Source organism: Palaemon carinicauda, chromosome 41, assembly GCF_036898095.1.
Source record: "Palaemon carinicauda isolate YSFRI2023 chromosome 41, ASM3689809v2, whole genome shotgun sequence".
Taxonomy (NCBI): Eukaryota; Metazoa; Arthropoda; class Malacostraca; order Decapoda; family Palaemonidae; genus Palaemon; species Palaemon carinicauda.
Genome location: NC_090765.1, coordinates 45,734,881 through 45,753,667, shown reverse-complemented (window position 1 = coordinate 45,753,667; position 18,787 = coordinate 45,734,881). Strand labels below are relative to the sequence as shown.

The 18,787-nt window shown below is 40.2% G+C and overlaps 1 long non-coding RNA gene across 1 annotated transcript in view; it reads left to right on the top strand.

Moving 5' to 3' along the window:
* The first annotated feature begins 10,352 nt into the window (after positions 1-10,352).
* Positions 10,353-18,787, top strand: part of LOC137632583 (uncharacterized) — a 58,086-nt gene continuing 49,651 nt past the window's right edge. Inside the window, exon 1 of the long non-coding RNA XR_011042062.1 lies at positions 10,353-10,612. This is a non-coding gene — a long non-coding RNA (uncharacterized lncRNA). The remainder of the gene's footprint in view (positions 10,613-18,787) is intronic.

Sequence of the window (18,787 nt, the reverse complement as noted above, 5' to 3'; positions counted from 1 at the left end):
CTTATTTTCTTTCCTCACTGGGCTACTTTACCCGCTGGAGCCCTTGGGCTTGAAGCGTCCTGCTTTTCCAACTAGGGATGTAGCTTAACTAGTAATAATAATACAAATATGTATCTTTACATTTGTGTTGTATTATTCAAAAATGGGATTTTACCTTTTCCCGTAATGTGAACATATCTTAATTTTCCTATTACTCCAGGCCGTGTGAAAGGAACTGGGAAGATGGTGGAATGGGTCATGAGATCCTGTGAAGTTTTGTTAAATAAATAAAAAATCATTGTATATAAAAATTAGTCAAGAAATTTTCCACTCATTGACAATTTCAAACAATCTAACAGTTTCCATATACCAAAACTTATTAATTAACTTTAAAATTCCGAAATACTTTTGTATTTGTTATTTTTAGTTATAGACCTGTGAAGTGAAGTGTAATTTTATCGTTCAACCATAGTAACCCTAACGATGGGTCATTTCTAGGAAACAAAAATGAAAGTAAAAAAAGGAGCCGAAACAGCCGTTGACACCAGATATGAAATGGATCAATATAATTCATTTTCGACTTTTCCTGAAAGCTAACTGGAATTTTGTTGAACCACAGAGACATTCTCTTTGATTTTCAGACGTCATAAATATTAAATATATATATATATATATATATATATATATATACATATATATATATATATATATATATATATATATAATGATAATTTTTTCATGAACGCTAGTGATTCTCCAGATAAGCCACAAATACCTTTTAAAATCGAATTCACACTGCCACGGGATCACAGATCCATAAGATTTATGACTCAGGTCTAGGTCAAGTGTTTTATATATATATATATATATATATATATATATATATATATATAATGTATATATATATATATATATTAATAGTAGTAGTAGTAGTAGTAGTAGTAGTAGTAGTAGATTAATTATAGTGTGGCAAGAAGAAAATAGTAATATTTTAATAAATTTTATTTCATAGGGTTGTTTTTATTTATTTCATTGAGAGAGAGAGAGAGAGAGAGAGAGAGAGAGAGAGAGAGAGAGAGAGAGAGAGAGAGAGAGAGAGAGAGAGAGAGAGAGAGAGACCAATCCTGCAAAATATCTATTTTTTTTATCTCATTTGAAACTGTCATTTCACACAACGTGGCAGCTTTCTAGCTTGATTAGATCAATACGACTAATGAGACAATTACCTCACTGATGATGTGTCTGTCATTAAATTCTTCATTGAATGGATTCGTGATTCATTAAGCTGGAGACATTGAAGGATGAGAGAACGATATGTCATCTGATGCATTGACTTCATCATCTCTATGATAATTTTCAATGAAAAACATTAATTATTTTTACATTATAGCAAATTCTAATTTTAGCAAATTGTATGAATATAAACTTTATCAAGAACAGGCGGAAATATATTTAGAAAGAATTTTCTTAAGTATTTCGAAATTAGTTATAGAGAACAAATACAAATTTAGAAATTTAATATGATATTTATACATTAACACCTTCGTAAAATAAGCAATGGTTCGATTCTTTCTAGTTACTTATTTTTAATTTTATTAATGTAAAGGCTCACGCAAAATTGTTTAGAGTTTTGCAAAACTTTACCAAAGTTGGATTTCACAACTTATAACAAGTGATCGGAATTAGGAAGACTTGATGTAACTTTTGCGGGAAAGAGATTTTGTTAGAGGAGTTTCTCATCCTTGACGGAGTTTTGCAGCATCTCAAGGACTCCTTTTGAATGTTCAAAATGACGACATTGCTCATTTTTGCTGGATGAATCTACATAAATATGCAAAGGCATTTGTATGCAAATTAAAGAGTTTTTGCCATTATATGGAATTTTTTTAGTGTTGCCATGTATTAGGCAATGGTGTTACGTAACGTACTCATACAACGTGAAACTGAGAAAATATTTTAAATTGTCCATTCGGTACTATTTAATTGCTGGATTTTTATTGACTCAATAATTTAGTATTGAAACTCCTTGAACTAAACATTCGTTATCGTACTTGACCTAACCCTTTGATGTCGAACATTGGTGTAATTTATACTGCCATGAAGGACACTACCGCCTAAGTTTAATATCAAATCTGCGTTACATACTTGGGGCACTAAAAGTTTGTAAAGTCAAAACCTCATTATGCGTATTCCAAATTATGTCTTGCTTCTCATTAATATTCCCAGGGCTACATATATGCAATGCTCATAAGTAACAGAGATAAAAATTTAGTGCTTTGACCAGAAGGAAAATATGCGTAAGTTGAGATATAATATACATTAGATATAAACTCATGTGTATTAGGCAATCCTCTAAGAGAACGCTTCTTCGATTTTCCATTTTTGCAGTGAAATTTATTCTAGGCACGAATTTATTTAGTTAACCAAAAATTTAATTTATATTTCCATTCCCTCTCTGAATAGTATTACGTTGTCAGCAAAGTTACATGTTGTTCTTGCGTGTTTACAGAACCTCTCTGTAAGAGTCGAACTTGACTCATTTGGTTGATAAATCGCATTCCTTAAAAAAAAATGCGCTTGGATTAAAAGCCTCTCTCCACCTCAGAAGTGTATTGGGAGTTAAATGACAGGACAGGATTAGAATTGAAACTATAAGAGAGATTACTCGAGTGCCATATGTGAATGAGGTAATGATGAGGGGTAGGTGGAGATAGTTTGGGTTTGCTCTTCGCACTCCCCAAGAGAGATTAGTTCTCCAAACCTTCAGCTGGGCTCCGCAAGGCACTAGAAGACTTGTAAGACCCAGGCATACATGGCTGGGGACTATGAAGCGCGAAGTATGAGATGATGAATGGAGAAATATTGAATTAAAAGCTCAAGATAGAGACGACTGGCGGAATCTAACCGAGGCCCTTTGCGTCAATAGGCGTAGGAGGAGATGATGATGATGATGGATTAAAAGTAACCTCACAGTAATAATAGATAAATTATTACAGTTTAAAACCAATGTTGATCATTTTGAATTGTCTTTAGTATGGAACGGTTTAACATTTATTCCACGTCAATTTCAATTTCTTGAGAGGATGAAGGATAGCTATGACAGAAGAGTTTATATTAGTAAACTTTTTTTCTTTTTTTTTTCAACAGACGCGAGACAATATCCTTATTACATCTAGTTCGTGGTATTCCGAATATTCTGGGTACTCTTATTGATAATGAGAATATCAGACTTTTATTTCAAGCAATACATGTTCTAAATGAGAAGCTTAGTTATTATTTTTTAATGATAATATTAATTATTGGTTCTATTTATCATGTTCATAAACTGTATTAAATTTGGTATAAGCTGTATAAAAAATTGAGAAACTATAATAGGGCTATATCATAATGGTGTTGGCCTGCTTACGGAATCAAGAGTTATAATCGTTGATTGTTTACGTGACACTTTTGTATAACAATGTATTCAATCAGTTAAAAAAAAAGATTGTTCTGTAATTTATGATATTCAATCTTCTCTCTTTAATTTTCTCTTAGATTCTCTTTAGTTTTCGTTTCTTGTTTTTCCCTTATAGCTGGTTTAATCATTAATTTTTATCCTAATATTATAACTATTCTTACATTTTTTCATTTTTCTTTCTTGAAACCTCCAATGAGACCCTTTTTCCCCAAGATTAATCTCATTTCTTAGTCTCACAAAGAATATGCCTTGGTTTCCTTTACAACGAATATTTAATATATTACTGTAAAAGGAAAAGACGGAGACTATACTAAAGTGGAAATTATCTTGTGAGAGCGTCTTTCCAGAACCAGCATCTTCAAATTGACTTTTGAAATCTAATCACAAAGAGGACGAGGTGAGAGAAAGGGTTCCACGAAGTACCTAAGTAGGTAGAGGACACAAGACTTGCAAAGATTGGCTCGTAAAGATACCAGTGGATCTACTTAGCATTACGATGTCTTAGAGGTTTAGAATTCGAAGAACATGTGAATAGTCTAGAATTCGAAGAACATATGAATAGTCTAGAATTCGAAGAACATGTCAATAGTCTAGAATTCGAAGAACAGGATGAATAGTCTAGAATTCGAAGAAATGTGAATAGTCTAGAATTCGAAGAAATGTGAATAGTCTAGAATTCGAAGAACATGTGAATAGTCTAGAATTCGAAGAACATGTGAATAGTCTAGAATTCGAAGAACATGTGAATAGTCTAGAATTCGAAGAACATGTGAATAGTCTAGAATTCGAAGAACATATGAATAGTCTAGAATTCGAAGAACATGTCAATAGTCTAGAATTCGAAGAACAGGATGAATAGTCTAGAATTCGAAGAACATATGAATAGTCTAGAATTCGAAGAAATGTGAATAGTCTAGAATTCGAAGAACATATGAATAGTCTAGAATTCGAAGAAATGTGAATAGTCTAGAATTCGAAGAACAGGATGAATAGTCTAGAATTCGAAGAACATATGAATAGTCTAGAATTCGAAGAAATGTGAATAGTCTAGAATTCGAAGAACATATGAATAGTCTAGAATTCGAAGAAATGTGAATAGTCTAGAATTCGAAGAAATGTGAATAGTCTAGAATTCGAAGAACATGTGAATAGTCTAGAATTCGAAGAACATGTGAATAGTCTAGAATTCGAAGAACATGTGAATAGTCTAGAATTCGAAGAACATATGAATAGTCTAGAATTCGAAGAACATGTCAATAGTCTAGAATTCGAAGAACAGGATGAATAGTCTAGAATTCGAAGAACATATGAATAGTCTAGAATTCGAAGAAATGTGAATAGTCTAGAATTCGAAGAACATATGAATAGTCTAGAATTCGAAGAAATGTGAATAGTCTAGAATTCGAAGAAATGTGAATAGTCTAGAATTCGAAGAACATATGAATAGTCTAGAATTCGAAGAAATGTGAATAGTCTAGAATTCGAAGAACATGTGAATAGTCTAGAATTCGAAGAATATGTGAATAGTCTAGAATTCGAAGAACATGTGAATAGTCTAGAATTCGAAGAACATGTGAATAGTCTAGAATTCGAAGAACATATGAATAGTCTAGAATTCGAAGAACATGTCAATAGTCTAGAATTCGAAGAACAGGATGAATAGTCTAGAATTCGAAGAACATATGAATAGTCTAGAATTCGAAGAAATGTGAATAGTCTAGAATTCGAAGAAATGTGAATAGTCTAGAATTCGAAGAAATGTGAATAGTCTAGAATTCGAAGAAATGTGAATAGTCTAGAATTCGAAGAACATGTGAATAGTCTAGAATTCGAAGAACATGTGAATAGTCTAGAATTCGAAGAACATGTGAATAGTCTAGAATTCGAAGAACATATGAATAGTCTAGAATTCGAAGAACATGTCAATAGTCTAGAATTCGAAGAACAGGATGAATAGTCTAGAATTCGAAGAACATATGAATAGTCTAGAATTCGAAGAACACATGAATAGTCAGTCACTTTCATTAAGTCCTATGAAAATGTTTACCAGATAGCTGATAATGAAATAAAATTTTTTACCAGATAGCTGATAATGAAATAAAAATGTTTACCGGATAGCTGATAATGAAATAAAAATGTTTACCGGATAGCTGATAATGAAATAAAAATATTTACCGGATAGCTGATAATGAAATAAAAATGTTTACCAGATAGCTGATAATGAAATAAAAATGTTTACCAGATAGCTGATAATGAAATAAAAATGTTTACCAGATAGCTGATAATGAAGTAAAAATGTTTACCAGATAGCTGATAATGAAATAAAAATGTTTACCAGATAGCTGATAATGAAATAAAAATGTTTACCAGATAGCTGATAATGAAATAAAAATGTTTACCGGATAGCTGATAAAAGAATAGAAATATTTACCAGATATGTGATAATGAAATAAAAATATTTACCTGATACCTGATAATAAAATAAAGATATTTACTAGATAGCTAAAAATAAACTGCCCTTCGTTGCTAGAACAATACTTATTGTAGGAAAATAAACAGAAGCAAAATTGGAAACTTCACTTTGTTTTGTTTGTTCTTCTAAAACATGTTTCATTCAACTTATTCCCTGCAACTATTTTAATACCATTTATAGAAACTTTTCATATGTGGACTTTCTCTATCAAAACTCGCCATGTTATAGTTTTTCCAATTTAAAGTTATTCGTTTTATTAACTATTCTAGATATAAAGTGAATGGGAAAATGCCATAAAAGATTGATAATATTTAAATAGTTTTGCAATTGTATCGTACTTTCTTATTACACACACATATATTATATATATATATATATGTGTGTGTGTGTGTGTGTGTGTGTCAAGGATGACCTTCGATCAAAAGGATTAACCGGTGATGAAGTGCGGGACAGTGGTAGATGGAGAAAGCTGGCCAGAAACATCGACCCCACATAGAAGTGGGAAAAGATGCAGACAAAGAAGAAGAAGAAGAAGAAGAAGAAGAAGAAGAAGAAGAAGAAGAAGAAATATATATATATATATATATATATATATATATATATATTTATATTTATATTTATATATATATATATATATATATATATATATATATATATATATATATATATATATACATGTATGTAGAGAGAGAGAGAGAGAGAGAGAGAGAGAGAGAGAGAGAGAGAGAGAGAGAGAGAGAGATCTGTACGATATTCGTATTATTCCCATATCATAAAAGAAAATAATTACTTGTATAATTAATTAAATTCATTTTTAGTGTATATATATATATATATATATATATATATATATATATATATATATATATATATATATATATATATATATATATATATATATATATATATATATGAACCCATACTTACAAAAACAAAAGTAGACTATAAGACATTCATTATAGTTGTGCAAGTTCCAACAAATTGAATTCCCCCATTACTTTTATTTTGTCAAATATTTTTGTGAAAGCAAAGTGAAGCCAATTTATTTCGGATAACTTGATCTGATTATTTTTTCTTTCCATCTTATGAATAATACAATTATTTAAGATAATCCAGCCTATAAAAGAAAACAAAATGGTTATCCTATAAATAAGACTAACTTTACACAGACCGACCAAATAAATATCTGCCATGGATACCATTAAGCTGTATTTCACTAAAAACTTATTTATGGATCACCAAGTTATAGAAATTTTAGTGTTAGGGTAATAACTCCAAGTAATTTTTTCCCCATCCTGGGGGTCTAGATGTCGGTTTCTCCCAGGGTTGACTTCGGACTTTGACTCAAATAGTCTAGACTTTGAATCGATCTTGGACTTGGTTCCGTTGTACCTCACGCAGTGTACTGTAGGGATTAATCATGATTAAATATTGTGTTGATAATGAGGAAGGACAAGCCTACCAGTGATCCTATGAATCGTGTGACGTCGCGGGGAATTAACGCTGATTCTGTCTGGCAGACCTATTCTAAGTGGGTCCTGGGGTTACTTAAGGGCGTTTGCAACGTACCTTCGGCTCCTAGCTGCACTTGCTTTATATCCTTATACTTTATCTCCGTCCCCACCTCCTTCCTATCCAACCGTTTCTAACCTCTGTTTCATAATGTAACTGCATGATTTTCCCCTAGTTGCATTTTTGCTTTGAATGACCTTACAAGCCCTAGTGCCGTGCTGGGCTATGTAGCCCAAATGCATATCTATCTCTCTAGGTGCCATGTCCGCGACGTGGGCTGTCAATTGCCTCCACCTAGTCTTGTCTCCAGCTCTGTGTATAAATTGTCCAGCAGTTACAATCTCATTTCTGTCCAAATGCATAAATTAAATCAAATCCGATCTCAGACTCGGATACTGTTGACTCAGAATTTGTAGACTTGGTTATAATGCTGTTATTCCCCCGCCCCCTTTATTTTGGTCATTATGCTTTTTTGGACACACAGTAGGGAATTAACACTCTTCTGCCATAACACAACATTTATGTGGTTAAAAAAAAAATACAGTATCTCGAAACGCAAACTTGTCATCATGGTATTACATTTATTTAGTGTTGTAAGATAACCAAAACATTTGGCATAGCCAGTTGGCAATGAATTTGAAACATTTGCTTTGGACATTTTTCTGCATTTTACAGAGGTCATAGAGAATGCAAATTTAAGGACTGTAGTATTTTTTTTTTTTTTTATCTTGCACGTATGTTTCCTTTCGTCAGAGCATATAACGTAACAAACTATTTACCCAGCTTTTTCATGATAGTGTGTTTTATTAATTTATCTATGTATTGCCAGCGAACTTTTGTCACAGCTGGGACTGTTAAATTATAGTGACTCAAATTAACTAATTGTCTGGCAATATTTTACTCATCTCAGTATGTTCAATAATCGTTGATACATTGGACAAGTTGGATATTGATATCAAGACAATGACTGGTTTTATATTTTTGCTGTCCTCAGATATACAGTATAAAGTTAAAGGCCAAATTATTTTTATGTATCAAGTAGTAACATTGCTTCGTCTGCCCCTGGTAGTAACAGAAATGTTTTCCTGGTAGGCTATCTGGTGAAGATTCTAGATTTCTGGTGGTTATTGGAGGCCATACCTTCTGATGTGCTTAACTACTTATTACCTGACTCGATGACTAATGAATCTTTGTTGGGTCCCTTCGGTCAATAACGGCACTCAGTCTTTAACTTCTATACTACCTCTGTTCCCACTTCCTTTCTTCCATCTTATTGTCCAGCCCCTTTTAAATATCACTTCAAGGTGTAGCCTAGACCTAGCTACTGTATATGGTATTCCCTTAGTTGCAATTTCGGTGCTAAATTTCCTCCCAGGTCCCAGCGCCAGGCCATATGGCCCAAATTCTTAATTCTAATCCCATTTACAGAGAAGGCTTACCATTACCAACAGTGACTTAAATCCCCTCCACACACGTTTCACCAAACCATATTTTGCACACTTCCTGGAATCAAGAACTTTCCTTTTTCTGGATATCTTTCAAAGCCTCTATCCAACACTTATAATGCCATTTTCTCCACCTACCTCCTAGCACTTCTAAATTATACATTCACCTTTTTAGTAACCTCTTGACTGCCACATAAGTGAACCACATGGAAATATCTTTTAACCACTGTTTCTGGGTATCAACACTTTTCTCACCTTATCAATTCTTGTTACACACAGATACTATGCATAAAGTTTATATTAACAGCTTCAGCCATTTTTCTGTCATTCGTATCCACATTCATAATTGGCTTCCATAAAGGAGGATGTGTTGATCAACCCATCGAAATATGTTCGATTTAACATCTATCAAAGCCAGTCCTCGTTCAAAGTTTGGGAACTTTTCAGCAACCAAAAATTTCAATATCGCTAACAGGGAATAACTAAAACACTATGACAGCTGACACTGTCACCGTAAATGGCGTCACATATTTAAATAGGATTCGTAATTTTAGTGTCATCGTTGCCCTGAAATGTAATGGTATTATGGAAGTTGTAATAGTTACAGAAAATTGCGTAGACCCCTTAGTGGAGCGAGAATAACGCACAAAATAAATTATGATTAAAGCCAAGTCCTGTGAAACGCGCTAATTTTCTTTTTAAAGCTTCAGATTTCGATTTGTAGGTCGTAATCTGCATTGGTCTTGCAATTTGTCTGTCTGGGGATAATTGAGGGCTTACCCAGTATTGCCAGATGGGTTAGTCTAAAAATCCCCAAAACAACCAAAATATCCCCATTTCCAAATATACATATAGTTTTTTATATTGTGTAGGCTTTACTAATATAAAAATTACTCACTGTAATTCATATAAGCGCAATTAAACTGATTGCAACAATATTAATGTTTACTCATCTTTGTTTCTTCTTCATAGAAATGTAGAGAATATCCCTACCAAGACCCAAAATCCCCGAATCTAGGGATAAATTCCCATATCTGGGATCACTGGGCTTAGCCGAAGCAAAATGACATTTGGTTTGCAATAACTAAAGTTCAAGCACGTTCACGTCATCAGTTAACTTACGAGTGTCAGTTTGCCACCTCATTTAAACAAATAAACAACTCCACAGGTTACCAGTTTTGCCAGATATGGGGATTTATCCCTATATTTGGGGTTTTGGGTGTCTGATGGGGATATTCTGTACAAATTTCTATGAAGAAGAAACAAAGCTGAGTAAACCTTTATATTGTTGCAATTAGTTTGCTTGCACTTATATGAAGTATTGTGAATAATTTCTATATCAGTAAAACCTACAGGATCAGAAGAAAATATGTGTGGAAATGGGAATTTTTTGGGTTGTTTTGGGGATTTTTTATCATGAGTGTTTGAGATTTTTAAACTACGCATCTGGCAACACTGCAGTTTACCCATGTTTGGTGCTGACTGCTGAACGCTGACATTAAAGTTATTAATCGTTGGCATTCTCGAATATCAACTGTTAGCCTACACATAAAAAAGTGAATCCCCATGACATTGGGTCATAGCCACTAACTTATTTTGGAAAGGAAGAAGAAAGTTTGGTAAAATTATACATACGAACGGGACAACATTTTGAACACGAAAAAAATATTTTTTTTTCCTGAAGAAAGTTTCACACTGGATGTGGTGGCCTGTTCATCCAAGACCTGTTCCTGTGGTAGGCAAACTGTAAGTAGGATTTAATAGTTAGGCTATCGGCAGCTTAAGATTCATTCACAGGTCTGTCTGAGTACCAACATGGTAGGAAGGGCACTAGGCTAATATAGAACCATTGTTTAATTACTCTATAAGATACTACCATTCCCGCATACTGTAGACCTACTTTCTTTCATCTTGTTGGTAAACTTTTATTTGATTTGTTTCATGATGGAACTGCGGAGTTTTCGCTTAAATTGCATTATGGTACAGAATGGCCTTTCTGGTTCCCGAAATGAATTATTCAAACATTATGGTCTAAAATTAACAATTCATAAGGTGATTAGTTCGGAAAATATGTTTCAATATCCATCACTAAAATTATTACAGCATATAGAGTAAAGTATAGATTAATACGGTACGGTATAAGGTAGATTTATACTTTCGGTAATAGTTTACAACACCACGCTCTCCATTTACTCCAAAATAATGCAATCCTGCAGTTTTCATCTGCTTGCACAGTAATTAGGTGATCATTTAAATTCTGGGAAAGCAATAATTAGCAAGATATGTTGAGGAAGGGGGAAGGGGTTATAAAAAGAAAATAACTCAGTTTCCTCACTAAACGACTCGGAACTGACATGTCAACACAGTCAACCAAACAGAATTCGTGATGCCAGCGTACATAAACAGAAGTCCGTGATGCCAGCGTACATTTGATATACTATATATTCAAAATATGCTTAGTTAAAAATGGATTAATTACTCAAAAGTGTCCATAAAATATGCAATTTACAAATAGTGACACTTTTGAGAAATCACCCAATTTTTGATTGAGTATATTTTGAATATTCAGTATATCAAATGTACGCTGGCATCACGAACTTCTGTTTATGTACGCTGGCATCACGAATTCTGTTTCGTTGACTTTGTTGACATGTCAGTTCCAAGTCGTTTGGTAAGGAAACCGAGCTATTTTCTTTTTAAAACCCCTTCCCCCTTCCTCAACATATCTTGCTAATTATTGCTTTCCCAGAATTTAAATGACCACCTAATTACTGTGCAAGAAGATGAAAACTGCAGGATTGCATTATTTTGGAGTAAATGGAGCGCGTGGTGTTGTAAACTATTACCATACTTTCAACCGGGGTATGTATTCCCAATCTTGAAAATGAATAGCAGAATTACTGTTTCAACTGACACCGTCGGATTTAGGATATAAAATTCAATTTTTTGTACCAAAAGCAGCAGCTTTTCAATGAATTTGACCTTTATTTCTGTCAGAAATGAGGTAGTTTTAGGGAAACTGTTTTAACCTAACCTAAGGACTGCAACCCCCCTCCTTTGGTGAATATATAATTTAATCTCTAGCCAAATGACAGAACCATATGCTCTCCCTACAATTTATCATTTGTATTATCCATTTCTGACCATGAATACAGGGCACCACCCATTTATAAGTTTTCCTACCTTCTATATAAGAACTGTGGGTATTATTATAGTAAAACAGGGAAAATGCTTTCCAAAAAATAATTGTTTTGTAACTGGAATACTGTACAAACCACGCTATTTATTAGGGGTATTACTTTCGGTGTAGCTGAAATGACAAGCCATTAAAATTTAGCGAGGGTTAACTACCCACACCGCTAGGTAGCGGGGGTAGGGGGAGGGTAGCTTGCTACTAACCCCTCCCCCTCACACACCTGTGATTGAACTCTCTTTGCTTTTGGCTCGGATGGTGAACGGACGTTTCCGCTCTTCATCCTGCTCCTTATTTGGACAGCCATTAACTAGTGTGTGTTTGTAAAGTTGACCTCTGCTACCATGCGCACCTGCCCTAGACTCTCCGGCCGCCCTTGTGGAACATTTATGTCAGCGGTGGAGACAGATCCTCACACCCTTTGTCCTATATGCAGAGGTCAATTGTGTGATAGTGAAAATAAGTAATGAATGTAGGGAGTGGTCTTCCTTCCAGTGGGAGAGGTTTGGGCGACGGCAGAAGAAGAATTCTAAGCGGGATATTTCTCCTTCGAAGGTTCCTTTGAAGGGAGGAAAACTCAAGGCCTCTTCTTTCGTCTCCCGACCCTCCTCCGAAGCTCCTACTCGTTCGGCCTATTACGAGAGACCATTTAGTAGTAGCGTAGACCAAGTTAATGTTGGCCAACCCCGGTCCTCGAGAGATGGTGTTGCTTCCCCTAGTGAAGCCCCCCCCCCCCTTGTCACTAACACCTTTGTTGCAAGTTTGGTCGTCCTTGGGGCTCTCGGGTCCGCCCTCCAAGGATGCATTGCTGCAGATCATCCGTAAGGGTGCTACTGTTCAGCAGTCATCGTCGCCGTCAGAGGTAGATCCTCTGGCCCCCGTCGACGTTGTAGTATTAGAGGTGTTGCCCTTGATGTCATCCGACTCCTCTGCCCCTCCAGACTCTCCAGCGGATGCTGCCAACTTAGTTTCCCCCGTTCCTGAACATCCTTCGAGGGGGAAACTTAGTCCAACGTCTGTCTCTCCTGCGAGTGTTTCTTTCCCTCGGGGGAGTTCACTCATAGAGACTCCTCTTTGGAAGACTGCTGTGGCATACTGGCTCCTTCGTCAGAAAGCTCGCCCTCCACTTTGCCTCAGAGGTCTCCCTTCACCAGCGGCGAAGAGGCGCCTTTTCAACTCTTCTGCTTCATTGCCGCAGCCTTCCCCTGCAGAGGAGCCTCTGCTGCAGTCATCTGACCCTCGACCTTCGACCATCACTGAACCTGCTACTAGTCCTCCGACTTCGGTCCTGGACCTCTCTGCGGATCGTTCGCGATCCCCATCGGTGGATGCTCGCCCTTACAAAGGGCACATCCCAGTTCCTGACCTTCCACCCATCAGACCTGCCGACCTTCTATCACCGTTCCTGTTCCCGGGAAAGCCTCTTGAGGCCCTACCGAAGTACACAGCTGCGTGCCATCGCCCTGCAGCTCGCTAATCTCCTACAGGACATCGGCGCTCACCAGCAGCTCGATATCACCAGCCTGCTTGTCAGCACACTACTACGCTTTGGCGCGCCCCATCACCTGCTCGCCCCCATAGACAGCAGCCAACACTCTCCTGCGGCCATGGTCGCCCACGCGCCTTTGCTCTCCTGCACGCGAACACTCACCTACACACCAGCGCTCTCCTGTGTGGCAGTACTCTCCTGTGCGCCAAATCTCTCCTTAGCACCAGCGCGCGCCAGCACTCGCCGGCACGTCAGCGAGCTCCTGCGTGCCAGCGCTCTCTTAAGCATCAGCGCTCTCCTGCGCGCCAGGTCACTCTCGCGTGCACGCACCAGGACATGCGTGTCCGGCAATCGCCCGTACGCGCGCCAACATGTGCCCGCACGTGCGCCAACACTCGCTAGCGCGCCACCACTCGTTCGCGCACACAAGCCAACGGTCGCCCATGCGCCAGCCCTCATCTACGCGCCCGCTTTCCCCTGTGCGCCAACTTTCGCCCGTATACGCGCGCCAATACTCTCCTGCTCGCCCGCGCCAATATTCTCCCACGCTCGCGCGCCAACAGGCATGTGCACAGGAACTACACCCGGCCAGGTCACCGTCACCTCATTGCCCTCCCCACAAACGCATCTCAGTGCTCCCTTTGGGAATTGGGAAACAGGCACCAGCAGAGGGGTTCAGGATCCCGAAATTGCCTTCTTCTAAGGCGGACCCACCTATTACTGTGACTCCTCGTAGGGAACCTTCGGTCCCTTTCTCTTCAGGGGATCTGTCTGAAAGTGCTTCAGTCAGTCAGTCAGTCAGCAGCCGTTGTTCAGTGCCCTAGTCAGAGCCGTAATACAGGCATTCAGTCCTGCCCTGTCCGGCCGCTCGTCAGAGCAGCCTATAGCTCTGGACTCGCGACACAGAACCATGGCTTCCTCTACCCCATTGAAGAGGAAAAGAGGAGTTTCCGATGCAGGCACTTCCCCGAGGGTGAAACTGACTCCGCGCAGGCCATCAAGGCTAGTCCCTCCAGTATCTTACCAGGGATAATCTCTCACCCCCCCTTTACTAGGGGAATCGCGTGAGAAAAGGCTCTCCTCCATTCCATCATTGGAGGAAACCTCCCTTCACGCTGAGAGTTCCCCACAGTCAGAGATCAGGAGGGACATAACATCCCAGCCTTCGATGTTGGAGTCTTACCTCCTTCCTTGGAAGGAGTCCAAAGACTCCAAGACCCTGCCAAAGTCCTCTGCCAGGACTACAAGGACGGAGACTGCCAACCACTCGAGGGATATCCGCGACCCACCCCCAGAAGACCTCTTAGGGATGGAAGATAGAGACTTTGCTGCAAGTCCGACATCAGAAGGAGAGCAACAACAGTCAGAACATGCATTCTGGCAGGTCCTGACTCTTATGAGGGTTCTCAATGGGTTTTTCGACCCAGAGATACCACCTCGGGAGGGCAAGGACACAGTCTTAGACCATGTCTTCGGCACTCAGAAACCCTCAATGACCAGTGCAGCCCTGCCCTGGTCTCAGGGGATGAAGAATGCCAGGGCTAAGATCGCCCAACAGCTCTCCGAGTTTGCCTCCTCCAACCGTTCCAGCTCTGCAAACAAGCTCCTCCCACCACCTCGAGTACAACAGAAGTACTTTGAGATACTGGAGGAGCCCAGTCCAGCTCTTCCACTTCACCACTCTCAGGAAGAACTAACCAGGGGGATCTCTCTTGAAAGACACTCCAGCCGGCAGGTCTCTTTCTCTACGTCCGAAGTCCTTAACCAGGAAAAGGTCACACAGTATGCGATGCAGGCTACTTCGTGGCTGGATATCTGGTTAGGGACCTTGGGAATCCTGGTACGATCCGAGGATTTCTCCAAGGAGCGTACCAGGAAGGCAATGGAGACCTTCCTCCTCTCAGGCACTTCTACGATCGAGTTTCTTGCCCACCAAGTTTCGAACTTGTGGGCAAACTCTATCCTAAAACGTCGAGATGCGGTGTCTGAGAGGTTCCACCAACAGGTCCCCAGCGTCGAGATAAATAGGCTAAGACATTCCTCTCTAGAGGGAGCCCACCTGTTTGAGCCTAAGGACGTGGAACTTGCTGCTGAGTGGTGGAGGAAGTCTCAAGACTCCCTCCTCCATAGGGCTTTAACATCCAAGCCCTATAAACCTCCAGCACCTCAGCAGTCCCGTCCAACCAAGACCACGACGACGAAATCAGCAGCGAAGACAGTGGTGTCTAATAAGCCCTTTCCTGTCAAGGACAAGAAAGGCAAAAAGTCCTCCAGGGAAGAAAAGAATCCTAGAGGGAGCAGCTGAGGCCACAAACGCTAGGATAGACACTCTCCCTGCGTCTCCACCAGTGGGGGGATGCCTACAAAGTTGCTCAGACAGGTGGAAGCAACTCGGGGCCGATCCTTGGACAATCTCCGTGATTCGTCTAGGATATCGCGTCCCGTTCATAACATCTCTCCCTCCCCTGACCAGGAATCCAGTGTCAATAGACTCCCTTGCCATGGGATCGGTAAGGGACAGGCCCTTCGGGCAGAAGTCCAGACCCTGTTGAAGAAGGGCGCTCTCCAAGAGGTCTTTGGCGGGTCCCCAGGCTTCTTCAGTCGACTTTTTCTTGTAAGAAGGCATCTGGAGGCTGGAGACCAGTCATCGACCTCTCAGCCCTGAACAAGTTTATCAAACAAACTCCGTTCAGCATGGAGACGGCAGACACAGTCAGACTAGCGGTAAGACCTCAGGACTTCATGCGTACACTGGACCTAAAGGACGCGTACTTCCAGATCCCAGTCCATCCGTTTTCATGGAAGTACTTAAGATTCAGCTTAGATAACAGGAAGTACCAGTTCAAGGTGTTGTGCTTCGGTCTTTCCACTGCACCTCATGTTTTCACCAGTGTTTGCCCTAGTATCATCTTGGGCACACAGGATTGGCATCTGTCTCCTCCGCTATCTGGATGACTGGCTAATCCTAGAAGACTCGGTGTCAACACTTCTTCAACACCGAGACAAACTTCTGAGACTTTGCCAAGATCTGGGGATCATGGTAAATCTTGAGAAGTTATCCCTGCTTCCTACACAGAGACTGGTATACCTAGGCTTGATTATAGATACCAATCTCCACAAAGCCTCCCCATCAGACGACAGGATAACAAGGCTAAGAAAGGTCACAAGACCTTTTCTCTGATGAGAAGAACTTCCAGCCCAAACATGGTTACGTCTTCTCGGTCACCTTTCATCACGGGCCCGTCTAGTTCCCAATGGTCACCTCAGGATGAGATCCATCCCTCCAGTGGCGACTCAAGTCCCGGTGGAATCAGACTCAAAATTCCCGGGACTTCCGAATCCCCATGGGATCAGCGGAACTGACAGGACCTCGAGTGGTGGGTGGCAGACGAGAATCTACGAAAGGGAGTGGATCTTCTCGTCCTCCCCCTGTATTTGATGCTGTTCTCAGACGCTTCAAAAAAAGGGTGGGGGCCCCACGTGCTGCACCACACGACCTCAGGCCTCTGGTTAGAGTCAGAAGAATACCTCCACATAAATCTCCTAGAGATGAAGGCCATCTTTCTGGCCCTTCAACAGTTCCAACAATGCCTGGCGGCTACTCAGTGGTGGAGATGAGCGACAACACCGCAGTAGTGGCTTACATCAACAAGCAAGGAGGTACTTTTTCGCAGCACCTATCTCATCTAGCAGTAGAGATACTGAGATGGGCCGAGATCCACTCGATACCACTATCGGCATGCTTCATTCTGGGCAAAAGGAATGTGCTCGCCGACAATCTGAGCAGAGCATCTCAGATAGTGAGTACTGGGTGGTCTTTGGATTATCTAGTAGCCAACAAAGTCCTGACTTTGTGGGGTTGTCCGGCAGTGAACCTCTTTGCAATGGCCCTGAACTTCAAGCTCCCGCTGTATTGTTCCCCAGTCCCAGACCCCAAGGCTCTCTGGCAAGATGCCTTCCAACAACGTGGGACAACATCGATGTTTATGCCTTTCCCCCGTTCTGTCTGATGAGGAGGGTACTCAACAAGGCCAGAACATCGGTCAATCTTTCAATGACCCTCATAGCTCCACTATGGCATCACACAGAATGGTTTCCAGACCTTCTGCAACTCCTAACGGAGCCCCCAAGAGAACTCCCTCCACGACACAATCTACTCAAACAACCACATGCCAACATATTCCACAAAGCCGTAGCTTTGCCACGACTTCACGCCTGGAGACTATCCAGCACCTCCTCTCTCAGAGAGGATTTTCGCAACAAGTTGCAATTAGGATGTCTGGATACCTGCGAAATGCATCAGCAGCAGTCTACCAGGCAAAGTGGAAAGTCTTCTGTGGTTGGTGTCGTGAAAAGGGTATCTCTCCTCTCGATGCCACTATTCCAGCAATAGCGGAGTTCATTGTGTATTTGCGTGAAGAAATGCACCTTTCAGTCTTGGCGGTAAAAGGCTATCGCTCAGCCTTAAGCCTAACCTTTAGACTGAAAGGAATGGACATTTCTTCATCGCTAGAACTTTTCTTACTCATACGGAGTTATGAACATACCTGTCCTCAGTCTGAAGTGTGACCTCCCCCATGGAACGTGGTTCGAGTTCTCAGGTCTCTTAAGAGACCTCCCTATGAACCATTACGCCAGGCAACAAATCGACCCTGTGCTTGGAAGACGGTGTTCCTGCTAGCTTTGGCTTCGGCCAAACGAGTCGGTGAACTTCATGGTCTCTCATACGACATCGCCCATTCAAGGGGATGGGGAGAGGTAATGTTCAGCTTTGTCCCTGAGTTTATTGCTAAGACTCATAACCTGGTAGTAGCTGATCCACGATTTGACTCCTTCCGGATTTCTAGTCTCCGTTCTGTAACAGATGACCCTCCCCGTGTGCCTGCACTATTCGTCAGCACAGGAAGGACCAAGAGGAGTGTCCTGAAGAACAACATCTCAGTATGGATTTGCAAGACCATAGACCATGCATTGAATCCAGACCCTTCACCTTCAAATCGCCCCAGAGCTCATGATGTCAGTGGCGTAGCTACACCGTGGCATTCAAGAGAAACTTCTCAGTGAAGCAGGTTCAAGCTGGGGTGTGGAATTGTCAGACCACATTCACATCCCACTACCTGCAAGACGTGACCGACTGGAGACTCGATACGTTCTCTATCGGTCTTGTTGTGGCTGCACAACAGCTGGTTTAAAACCTCAAGCTCCTTATTGGACAAGTAGCAGAGGGGATATCCTCAGT